At 34.8% G+C, this 12,967-nt stretch overlaps 1 protein-coding gene and 1 pseudogene across 9 annotated transcripts in view; one reads left to right on the top strand and one right to left on the bottom strand.

Moving 5' to 3' along the window:
* PEAK1 (pseudopodium enriched atypical kinase 1) overlaps positions 1 to 12,967 on the top strand; it is a 204,727-nt gene that overhangs the window by 87,217 nt on the left and 104,543 nt on the right. For 6 of the 9 annotated variants that reach the window (XM_074354011.1, XM_074354010.1, XM_074354012.1 and 3 more), the window contains 2 exons: positions 1,819 to 1,900; positions 6,835 to 6,997. The gene's annotated coding sequence lies outside the window, so the exon portion shown is untranslated. The remainder of the gene's footprint in view (positions 1 to 1,818; positions 1,901 to 6,834; positions 6,998 to 12,967) is intronic. The other 3 variants (XM_074354018.1, XM_074354013.1, XM_074354017.1) reach the window with 1 other exon arrangement.
* LOC123616905 (large ribosomal subunit protein eL32-like) lies at positions 3,455 to 4,555 on the bottom strand (annotated as a pseudogene).

Here is a 12,967-nt window from a genome sequence, read left to right as displayed (position 1 = left end):
GTATCCTCAGTAACACCTTGAATAGTATACTGTATAGCAGATACTCAGCAAATGTTTGCTACTTATTTTATTCAGCTGGAAAGCATCTCATTTACTTTGAGGTTTTATTTCATATTTTACTCAATTCCATGACTTGACAAGAAATATTCTTAGGATTTTTAAAAACTGAAATATAGTCAGTTTACATTGTGTCAGTTTCTGGTGTACAGCATAATGTTTCAGTCATACATGAACATACGTATATTTGTTTTCATATTCTTTTTCATTACAGGTTACTACAAGATATTGAATATAGTTCCCTGTGCTATTCAGTATGAACTTGTTGTTTATCTATTTTATATATAGTAGTTAGTATTAGTGAATCTTGAACTCCCAATTTATCCCTGTCACCCCCTTTACCCCCCAGTAGCCATAAGTTTGTTTACTATGTCAGTGATTCTGTTTCTGTTTTGTAGATAAGTTCATTTGTGTCTTCTTCTTTTTTTTTTTTAAGATTTCACATTCAAGTGATATCATATGGTATTTTTCTTACCAAAAATATTTAAAAATTCATGTCATTTCATGAGCACCTACTATGTACTAGGCACTGTGTTAAATACTTTATATGTGTTACCTGATTTTATCCTTAAAATAATCCTGTGAAGGTAGGTTTTATCATTGACATTTGGTTATGAAGAACCTGAGGCTAAGAAAGGTTAAATGACTTGATCAACTTTTTCACGTCTATATAATTCCACGTTTCATTTTCTTAACCACAAATGATGATCTATCATGTGTTTAGACCAAAAGACATTTGAAAGTCTCCTGTCCTGGTTCCATTGTGATAATTACTCTGACCCAAAGGCATACATTTATAGAAATTCTGCATTGTCAGTCTTAATATGGATTAGCATGGTAGTTGGACACCTCTTGTTTCCTGAGTGCAGTAAGGCTTTTTTTTTTCTTTTATTAATTCTTTTTTATCTTTCTGGACCACTGTTTCTTCATTTTTCTCTTAGCAGTTTGTATTAGATGATTACCAAATTGCTTATAAATTTAGGAGTTTGCGATTTACAAATGTTAGCCACTATTTATAAAAATAGATTTTAAAAAATTTGTATAGCACAGGGACCTATGTTCAATATCTTATAATAACCTTTAATGGAAAAAATATGAAAACAAATGTATGTATGTCTATGCATGACTGGGACATTGTGCTGTACACCAGAGACTGACACATTGTAACTGACTGTGCTTCAATTTAAAAAAATTCTAAAATCCTGTAAGTCTACATTTTGAAAAACTCAAAAACCAGTTGCTTCGAGTCTACTAACAGGTTTTAGTGATCCACAGGATACTTGACTCAGCTAAAATTATATGCAAAACATGATGCATGTATGTGCATTTTTCTGGGCATGCAATTCCTAGCTTTCATCTGATTCTCAGTTTCATATACCTTACCACTCACCCTTCACTCAAAAGTTAAGAGCTATAGCTCTGGAGGTGTTTTTGCATAATGAAATGAACTACAGTGCTTCGTGCAATCCTATTCTGAGTAGTTAAATCATCTTCAACAAAGTATTGTTACTCATTGAAACTAGTTTTTTGAGGTAAGATTACTATTTGGCTTTTTAAACCTGTAATATTTTCTAAACTGAAACTAAAACTAAACTAAAACACCTCTTGGTTATTTTATCACTTAAAACAAGTCCATTACATAGAATGAGTATTGACTTATGGTAAGTACTGCCTTATGGTAAATTAAAGAATTCTTAGTTTTAAAGTGTGATTCAAATGACCTTCACTAATATGTATTCCCCACTTTGCATCTCCCTGTAGGAAAAGAATATTTGAAGTCCATTTCTAAGGGAAAAAAAGGAAGCAATGACATAGTACCTAGAGCTGGAGCCAACTAAACTGGGTTTGTAATTTTGTTTCTTAATTTATTATTATGTTATTTAATTATTTTATTGTGGTGGTGAAGGGGAGGTAATTAGGTTTATTTATTTTTAGAGGAGGTACAGGGGATTGAACCCAGGACCTTGTGCATGCTAAGCATGCGCTTTACCACTTGAGCCACACCCTCCCCCCTGTACTTTACTTTTCTTAATGTAAATTGTTTATTCTAGTCTTGAATCCCTTGATTTCAAATCTCCTGCCTTTTTCTAGCAGCAGACCTTATAATTTTGAGCCTTGCCTTAGTATGGAAGAGACAAAGATGAGTAAGACATGTTCCTTTCTAAGTATTTGCGATGTCTGGGAATGTGAATGACAGAATGATAAAAAGCTAGATTAACAGTCTCATTTTCAGATAAGAAGCTTGAGAGGTTTGATAAATTGCTCAGGGTCAAAGCTCTTAGTCAAACTGGGATTCAGACACAGATTTGTTGACTCCAAACCCCCTTTTCCATTATGTCACATTGCCCCTCATTTTATTTAGATTTAGTTGTACAACTACTGATAACAGAAGTTGAGGACCAGGACCCCGTGTATTTAATTTAAGGAATCTTTCTGATGAAGTAAAAGGAGAGGAAACATTTTCTATTTTCCTAAAGTTCAGGGGATTAGAGAAGGAAACTAATATTTACAGAGCACTTCACTATGTGGCAGACACTGTTATAGGGTCTTAACACGAGCTAGCTCATTTAATTCACAATAACCAAGTGGCATACTTGGTATTATCCTTGTTTTAAAGAAAGTTGAAGAGACTGAAGATCAGAGAAATAAATTGCCCCAAATCACATAGCTAGTACATAACAAAAGCAGAATTAAAACCCTTTATTGGGAAAGGTTACATGGGTTTTACATCATAACCTATTGACTTAAAACTGAGTATCACACAAACCAGATGAAGAGCTGGACGGTTTGACCTAAGCTCCTTCTGCTGTTAGTGTCATTTGTAAACATTCTTAACAGAATGGTTTAACAGTTAAATCATCTTTACCAAAATAATATTTACATTTTCTTAATAAGCTTTCCATTGTATTCAGTTTGAAAGATAATTGTTTAAGCTGTGGTGAAGAGAGAGTAAGAGTTTAAAGTCACAAGATAGTGAGCAGCCTCTATCACGTGATCGAAGGAGCAGTACAGTGGGAGTCAGGTCTGAGTCTTTCCTACTCCCAACTTTCCTATTGACTTATGTGTCTCTTAGCCTGTTTTTGGACTCATTTTGTGACATGAGAAGGTTGAGTTAATTATTCCCTAAGTCTCTTACAACTATGAAATTATCCCAACAGTAAGTAGATTTTTTTGTGTGCTTCATATGTAAATATTAAAGAATTTTTAGAGGTGGGAAGTCTTTAGAGATCATCTAACTGAATCCTCCAATATGGTAGATGAAGAAACTTACCTTACATTTGTATGACGCTTTCAACATCCAAAGCTCTTTCACGTATATTAACCTCATATAAGCTTCACCTCAATCTTGTGGATTAAATATTATCATCATCATGGTACAGATGAGCAACTGAATTGGTCTAGGGTCACACAGCTGAGCTTAGACTAAGTGACTGACTCTCAGCCTAAAGTTCCCCATGTTGTCTTGGTTTGGTGGAATTAATTACATCCTGTAATGAAGTCCTGTTGTGGGCAAAAGTGAGAATTCAGTGATTTATGAAACAAACCCAAGCAGGAAAAACAAACATTTCCAAGTACAAAAGTAGTAATGACTACAGCGTACAAATAGCAGAAACAAAGTGGGAAGGAGATGGCAAAAACCAGGTCTAGTTGATTTAATTGTTGTTTTTATTTATTCCTGGTTTAGGAGTAAGTGTAATTGACTATGTCTTCAAGTTCACTCATCTCTTTTTTCTGAAGTGCTTATCTCATCTGGTGAAATTTTCATTTCAGATATTGTATGTATATTTTATCCCCAGAAGTTCTCTTTGGGTTTTTTTTTTTTTTTTGAAAAACCCCGATTTCTGTCTTCACTGTGTCCCTGTTTTCATTTATATCCTTGAATATGGAGTGTACTTACAATATCCTTTCAATGTCATTGCCTATTAATTCTATTGTATCTGTTATTTCCAGGTCTCTCTCTGTGTTGACAGATATTGTTCTGATTATAGACCACATTTTCTTCTTTATATGTCCAGTAATTTTTGTTTTGAGTTTCGTGGTTTTATTAACACAAATACAACGTGCATGGGCTGTCTATTCGTTTTCTTCGCTGCGCAGCCTGGCGTTGGAGTTGGTGGCTCTGATGGCCACCTGGGCTGCCGTTTCCACAGTGGCTTTGTGGTTCTTGGAGGACATGTTGTGAGCAATCTCAGCACAGTAAAGTTTGTTGCACATCAGCAGCACTTTGAGCTCCTTGACATTGTGGACCAGGAACTTGTGGAAGCCGCTGGGCAGAATGTGCTTTGTTTTCTTGTTGCTCCCATAGCTGATGCCAGGCATCAGGGTCTGGCCCTTCAACCTCCTGCACATCCTGATGTCAGTGCCTCTGGGTTTCCGCCAGTTCCGCTAAATTTTGATGTATCGGTCTGACTGGTGCCAGATGAACTTCTTGGTCCTCTTTTTGATGATCTTGGGCTTCACAAGGGGTCTGGGGGCGTCCATGATGCCGACTAGGAGATGGCTGCCACCTCCGTAGGTAGTGCTGAGAAAGAGAGGGTATATGTCCAGTAATTTTTAATTAAATGTCAGATATTTGTGAATTTTACATGTTGACTTCTTGATTTTGTGGCATTCCTTCAAAGAGTATTGGATTTTTTTTTGTAATAGGCATTTAAAATTGCATATTAATTTGATCCTTTCTAGGTTTTCTAGGCTTCCAAGTTCCTTTCGGGGGTGGGGGGTCTAGAGTACCTTTATTCTAGGGCTCCTTTCCCCCTAATTCTGTGGTGTGGCCCTTCTTGGTCACTGCTGGTAGCCTTGTATCATTCAGTGAGCTTTTTCCCTTCTTGCTAGAGGGAACTTGTTGAAATCTTGGCCTCATGTCAGCTCTGAGAATACTTCATCTTAGAACTCCCTGGTAACTTTTTTTCTTTAGAAGTTCTTCTTGGCTTGTCTCAAGAAATTTTACCCTTCTCATGTACAGGTTTTTATTTAGCTAAATTCTCAAGGGAACCCTCAGTTAAATTACTGGAACTCTTTTCCTGCTCTCTGGAACTCTGCCTCATAAATTCTAGCTACCTTGGCCTCTTTGCGCTTTTTTCTCCATCTCCTCAGGTCAACAAGATTGCTAGGCTCTATTTGGGTTCTTCCTCCCGTAGTGGAGTGGTAAATTGCTTCCTGGCTGAGAGCCTTGGGTGATGGTAGGGCTCGCCTTGTTTGTGTCCCTTTTTTCAGGGATCACAGTCCTGCACTGCCTGTGTCTGAAAATAGTCCTCTCCTATGTTTTATACTGTATTCTAGTTTGCAGTGGAAGGATTATTCTGGACCTGTTTATTTCATCATGGCCTCAAAAGCAGAAAGTGAATCATTCTAGAATGAGGTTTAATGCTAACACCTTTAGAAAATTCTGAAGCTCTCAAGCAATTGTTTTTTTTTAACCTAAAAAGGTTAATATACCATTTGATCTAGTGTTTTAAAATATAATTCCTATCATTTTAGAGCATAACTGTTGAGTATATGTACTTTATGTCAGGAAATGGTATTGTTATCTGGAGAGGGCCAGATATTGTATATTTTAGACTTTGTGGGCTGCACGGTCCTTGTTGCAACAGCTCAACTCAGGCGTTATAGTACAAAAGCAGCCATAATGATATATTTTAAAATGGACTGGTATGTTCTGGTAAGATTTTATTTATCGAAAATGAAATTTGAATTTCATATAATTTTTATGCCTAAAAATATTCTTTTTCTTTTGATCTTTTTTTCCAACTATTTAAAAATCTTGAAACTTATTACCAAAGGGGAAGGGGTCAGGGGGAGAGGTAAATTAGGAGTTTGGGATTAACATATACACATTACTGTAGAAATTGAATATATTTCCCTGTGTTATACAGTAGGTCCTTGCTGTTTATTTCATATACAGTAGTGTGTATCTGTTAATCCCCAGCCTCTAATTTATCCTTCTGTGCCCTTTCCCCTTCGGTAACCATAGTTTGTTTTCTATGTTCCTAAGTCCGTTTTTGGAAAAATCTACTTTTAAAAATGCTTTCCTGTTGTCTTAAAATTTATTGAAAGAGTCAGTTCTACAATATGTAAGTGCAACCAAGAATCATTTAAAAGTGGTCTCATTATCTTTCATTTTCTTTTTTATTCTTCCACTTATTTTCTTGTATTTTGTGTTATAGAAAAAACAAATTAGGGATTTAAACACACATAGTTTAAACATGCACATAGTTGATGCTTAAGAGTCAGAAATAGATAGGAATTTATTAATTTAATTTTTTGTGATACTTTGCATACTGAATTAGAAATATATTTCACACTTAAGCCTAAAGTAAAACTGCAAAGTTGTTTGAGAAATTTTTGCAATCAGAGATGTCTACTGTCATATTTTACAGAGGCTATATCAAGGTTGGACAATGTGACTTTTAGAATTGGATTTTTATGAGGGTGAAATAGAGTTTAATATTTCTCATTTTTATATTTCTAGTAAAAAAAAAGAAATATATGAAGACAATCAAATGAAGTCTTAGAAAGCCTCAAGTGCATCAGTGCTAGTTTGACTCTTGTACATTAGTTGGTTCTTAGGTATGACATGGATAGCTCTTCAGTGTGTGAGATTCTATTCATGTCTCCTCCTAAGTGAAGAAGTTACTTCTTAAAAGAATAATTTTAATTATAAATATTGAGTGAAAGGGTGAAATTAAGACTATCCTAAAGGAAAGAATAATGTCCAATATATTAAAACTAGTTTAACTCTCCAGTTTAGCTCTATTTTTTGTTGTTGTTCTCTTGCAGTAAACATTGCTATCTTCAGAATAAGTTAAGGAATGAGAGGCGAGGAAGAGAGGACTTTCATCCTGGAAGGACCCAAAGCACTTTGAAAGTTTAAAGGAATGTACTGATAGCTGCTAAAATCACCTTTGTTACCGAAATGGATGAAGTACTTCAGATTTAAATGGTAACCAGAATTCTCATATTATGTTACATTTCTATCAAGAACTTTAAATGACTTGAAAGGACTTCTTTTTAAGTTTAAACATTTACCTTACAAATACCAAACAATAGAAAAAGCTGGTAATTTTATAACTTATTTAGCATAGTCTGGTTTTTGGATTTTCATATGTGACCCTAATATTAGCCAAAAGAATTGTTGCTTTTTTCCCAGGTTATGAACTTCTTAACTTAGAAACAGATAGATTTATTTGAGTAAAAATATGGCATAGTAATATTACACTTATAGGTCCAACTTTTATGAAATATTTTTTTCCTTTCATAGGAATAACCCAGGTGACCTAAGTAGTTGTAGCCCATCACATATGCAGAGCTTTTCAGTCTTGTTTTCTGAACTTTATTTCACATTGTTTTTTAGTTTCTTTATGTGACATCTGGTCCCTTGATCTTTTTCCTTTTACATCTGACATCTTCATTTAATCTGAAAGGATTATAAAATTATTTCTTCTTGTGAAATTGCAGTGACTGTTCCATTTCAAGTAGAGTGGAAACCAATTATGGAATGACTTAAGATTCTTTGTCAGTCTTCTTAAATTTCCTTGATCTTAGGCCAAAATTGTTTCAGTGCATGTTTTGTAAAGACTCAGATGGTTGCAGTTTTTTTTTTTTTATGGCATTATAGTGTACAATTAGAACTTTTATTCATTGGAAGTCTGTTACTCTGATTTTGAGGAATAATCATTTGCTTGAGTCACTCTGTCTTGGTGAGTGAGTGCAATTGACTAAAACTAGGTCCTTACTATGAATCAGGACATATGAAAAATCAAATACAGTATTAATTACTAGTCCTAATGATTCTAAAACATGCAGGGCCTTTTACTTTAAGGAAATGATTCAAATTGACAGGTGTCATCCAGGATAAATAGTATGTAAAAAATGAATATTTGAATCACTCTTTCCTGTGCTAACATTAACCTGGATAGAAAATACCTCAACATTTTTTAAAAAATTCTCAATTATTGATTAAACCTCTACTTATGGCATAATTAGAACTTCCTGTGCTCTTGTCACTACTAGCCAAGTAGCAGCATTTAGCCTTTTAAAAATGTCTAGTAAATTCTTTCTAGTCCTCAACCATTAAAAAATTAAAGTTGAGAAAAGTAACTTTTGAAGCACAGCAGAAATTAAAGTGCTGAATGTTCACTTACATAGTTAAGATAATATGTAGAAAGTCACCAAACTTCCCTGTCTTCTCTATTTATGATCTGTTTTCTTTATACATTTAACTATATCTTATGCTATAATCTCTTATAAGCACAGTTTCATTAATGAAACAAAACCAAATAACATCATCAAAAATTCTATTGTGATACTTTTACCATTTCTTATCAAACTCTTAACTCCATTTAAATTCATGTCAGTGATTTTTGGTAACCATGGATAGGATCATTGAAATCCATGGGCAGTGCATTTTTCTAATCATTAATTTCCACTTTTTTCACTACCAAAGTTGCTTTTAGTTATAATATTGACAAGGAACAGATCAAATTAAAACTTGAGCTCTACGAAAGAAAAGAACTGCCTTGGTTCTCCCATCTTGTCTAGTTCAGAAGTCATGAAATTCACATGCATGAAATATATAGAATTTAAAAAGATCACCTGCATTTACATATTTAACTTTCTTAGCCCCATCTATCATGAGTGCCTCCAGAATCCTACATCTACTTTGACTTTTGAAGAGGGAATGGAATCAGAATTCTGATTGTGCAACTGATGATTTCTAATTTGTACAATTGGGCAAACTATCATGGCCGCTTTGAAAAGGCTAAAATTTTAAAAATGGTATTCTAGTTATGTTAACATTGAGTCAAATACCCAGTTTTATCTAAGTTCATTTCATTAGCTTAAAATTATGGTTCTTGGGAGTAGGAGAATTCTTGTAAACAGCAAGACCACTGTAAGCAGTATATCCATCAAGCATCTTAAACTCATTAAGCTTAATAGGCACTTAGAGCATCCTCTACAACACTTTCATTTAGGAAAACTATCCTTATGGAGGGAACGCCTATGTGTAATTTACCCAGACAAAAAGGAATTAAAAGTAATAGTAATTAATGTATATTGAGTGATTACCATATGCCAAGCATCGGGATTAGTGTTTAATCTGCATTATCTTAATTAAGCTTCACGACTCTATTTGGCATAGGTCTTATTATTAAATATCTCCATTTTGCATATGAGAAAACACACTCTCAAAGAAGTTAAGTAAATTGCCCTACAAGTTGCTAGCTAGAGGTAGAGCCAGCCAGGTCTGTCTGACTCCCTAACCTGAACTCTTCACCAGGAGTTTATTCTAGTTTACAAATGTTCGATACAACTTGTTGAAGTTTTTCTTTACCTAGTGGCTGGTAAAGGATAGGTCTTAATATTAGCAGCACTCTTATTTAAGCTTGTAAAGTTATGCTCCCTTAAGATACACAGCATTTGTCTTTGGCAGCATCAGTTTTATTTTGTCAATAATTTATCATTGTTTTGATTATATTCTTAAAGTGTTATTTATTAAATTGAAAAGATAACTTAATCTACTACTAAGTAAAGGTTAAGTTACTTGAAGATGATATCAGTCGACCCACATTTTATTTGAGATAAAGACTTAGAGGTCAGGGGAAGATAAAATATGCAAAACTGATCTCTTTACTCCACTTTCCTCCCTTAAAGTCTTATTTCCCTTTCTCTTTATCCCAAGAAAATTGTTCATTGTTTTTCAGTCTCAGAAACTGATACTAAAATAGTAGTCAATCTATAGACCAGTTTATGTTAATGGCATAAATTTTCTGTTAAAAATTTATATATAGTCCTTTTCGAATAGGTACTGCTCATCCTAATCATAGAAAACTAAGTACATTAACTTCTTATCAAGGTTTAAGATGATTAAACTTATACTCAAAACTCAACATATTAAAGATACCAATTCTCCCTAAATTGATATATAGGCTTAACTCAATTCATAAACTCCTAGCAGAAATTTTTATCAACATATAAATCAACAGTTCAGAAGAGAGAACCCAGAAGCAGCCCCACACAAGTAGAGCCCGCTGATTTCTTTAGGCAAAAGTGTAAAGGGCAATTCAGTGGAGAATGGATCGTCTTCATCAAATAATGCAGATAGTCATAGGCTAAAAAAACCCACAGAAACCCTCAGCCTAAGTCTCACACACCATATATAAAAATTAACTCAGAATGGATCATAGATTTAAATGTAAAGAGTAAAACCTTATTATAAAACTTTTTAGGAAGAACCATAGGACAAAATCTTTAATATCTGGGGGTTAGTGAAGAGTAATTAGATAATGACAACAAAACACAACGCATAAAAGAAACAAAAATGGGTAAGTTGGACTTCATCAAAATTAAAAACTTTTTTATGCAGAAGACCCAGTTAAAAGAATGAGAAGACAAAAGAGTCAGATGTAGAATACTTAGAGAACTCTCAAAACTTAACAGTTGAGAAAACAAGTCAATTCATAAATGGGCAAAAGATATGAAGAAATATTTCACCAAAGAGGATATACTCTTTTAATATCATTGGCAGATAAGTACATGAAAAGATGTTCAACATCACTTGCTATTAGGGAAATGCAAATTAATGCCATGATGAGTTAACACTATTCACTCGTTAGAACAACTAAAATGAAAAATAGTATGCCAGTGAGGATGTAGAGAAATTAGATCTTTCATCCATTGCTGGTAGGAATATAAAGTGGTACAGACACTCTGGGAAATGATTTGATAGTTTCTTTATAAACTAAACATACACTTACCATATAACCCAGCAATCCCACTTTTGGCCATTTATCCCAGTAAAATGGAAACTTACGTCCACATAAAAACATGTACATGATTATTCATGCCAGCTTTATTTGTAGTAACCACAAATTGGACCAGCCAAAATGTCCTACAATAGGTAAATGGTTAAAGGAACTGCCGTACATCCACACTGTGGAATATGATACCAGCAATAAAAAAGGAATGAGCTATTGATACACATCACAGCTTGAATGGATCTCAGGGACATTAGGCTGAGTGAAAAAAAAGCCAGTCTCAAAGAGTCACATACTGTATGATTCCATTTATATAACATTCTCAAAATGACAAAATTATGGTGATGAAGAACAGATTAGTTGTTGCAGGGATTTGCGGAGATTGAGGGGCAGATGGGTCAGTGTGATTATAAAGAGATAGTACAAGGGATACCTTTGCAGTGAAGGAATAGTGTGTATCTTGATTGTGGTGATGGCTACAGTCATCTATACATATCATAAAAGGACATTGAATATACACACATTATACCCAAGTCAGTTTCTTGGGTATAATATAATATTACATTTGCAAGATGTGGCTGTTGGGGCAAACTTGTTAAAGGGTACATGGGGCTTTTCTCTACTATCTTTGCAACTGCTTGTTAATCTCCATTTCAAAAAAAAAGTTTTTTAAAAAACCTATCATAATTAGTGTGGGCCAAAAAATTCAGTCCTGTAAAATGCAAGGTCGTGTTACTTCTGTAACCTTTAATGAAATTACTAGGGTGAGCTACACAGGTACCTGGTTAGGAGTTTTCAGGGTGCAGTTTTGAGTTCCATTGCCCCCAACCCCCAAATCCCATCTGATGGCAATTGTCTGCTTTGGCTTACATCTTGTCAAGGGCATTTCTAGTTCTTGTGGCTGGCTGGCAGATTTCCAGGGCAATGTCATTGATTCCCAAAATCTCCCTATTAACAAACTGTTTCATGAGCCAGATTTGGGGAGACTGGGCCAAGAAAGTACTAGGGGTGCTGAGATCCACCCTCCTGCTTTCCTTGGGTTTTTGGGACAGATTGCTGGCTGCTTTCCACCAAGTTCTCTCTCCCCTCCATGTTATGACGCTATTCCCCCTCCACTATAGGAAATACAGCTGAGCCCCCTTTTGAGAACAGGAGTTGAAAAAGCTCTTGTGGCCAATTGCCCATTATCTACATATATATGATCAAATTTGTTACTTCTTTGTAATGGTTTTTCAGTCCAAGATTTAGTGTATGTTAAGTTTCTGAGATTTTGCATAAGTAAGAAGAGTGTTTCATGTCCTCTATAAAAAACAAAACAAAACAAAGCGAAACACTGTGTAATGTGATGAAAAGCAAAAAGAGAACAGGAAAAGTTATGTCATCCTTACTTTCTAAACTACAGGCATAAAATTCGAAATGATCCGATGGATCTTTTTGGAGAGACTATTGAGAGATCTGGGTTATACCCGTACCTTCTAGTGGGATGATCAACCTACCTGACTGATGGAGTGAACTTTATGCCATTTTACATACTAACTCATTCATTCATTCAGCACACATTTACTTGGGGGAAATACTTGCAAAAAGTAAAAATTAACTTACTTTGTGCTAACATAGGTTTACGTAAGCTATGTATATTCTCGTTTTCTTGGTTGTAAACATGTCACTGTGGAAGGTACTGGGGATACAAAGAAGGGAGCGGTGTAGGTCCTGTTATCAGTGGCTCGCTGTCTGACAGGGCAGGCAAACACATGAAGAGACAGATCTAGCCGTGTATCGAATGCTAATGGAGGTAGGAGGACAGAGTTGTGACAGTGCTCTTCCCTGCTTGGGAAGCATGAGGGAAGCAGTGTTACTGGATAAATAGGATTTTACTGCCAGGGAATAGTCTAGAGGAAAAGAATTCTAGGCAAAAGAAATAACACACAGAAATATACCTATCTCCTCTAGGGGAAAAATAGTCATAGACTTTTAAAGTTGAAGAGGTTGTGCAAGATATTTTATTTCAGCATCCTTGCTTTACATATAAAGAAATGGAAGCTCTTGGAGGCAAATCTACTCAGACAGTATTACTCAGAAATGATAGTCTCACTTTAAGTATTTTTCAAACTTTATAGCTCAAAATGTATTTTGGTCAGCAGTTACTCTACTCCAAG

This window comes from Camelus bactrianus, chromosome 27 (genome assembly GCF_048773025.1).
Source record: "Camelus bactrianus isolate YW-2024 breed Bactrian camel chromosome 27, ASM4877302v1, whole genome shotgun sequence".
Lineage (NCBI taxonomy): Eukaryota > Metazoa > Chordata > Mammalia > Artiodactyla > Camelidae > Camelus > Camelus bactrianus.
Note: the sequence above shows the minus strand (reverse complement) of the source record. Positions and strands in the feature narration are given on the sequence as shown.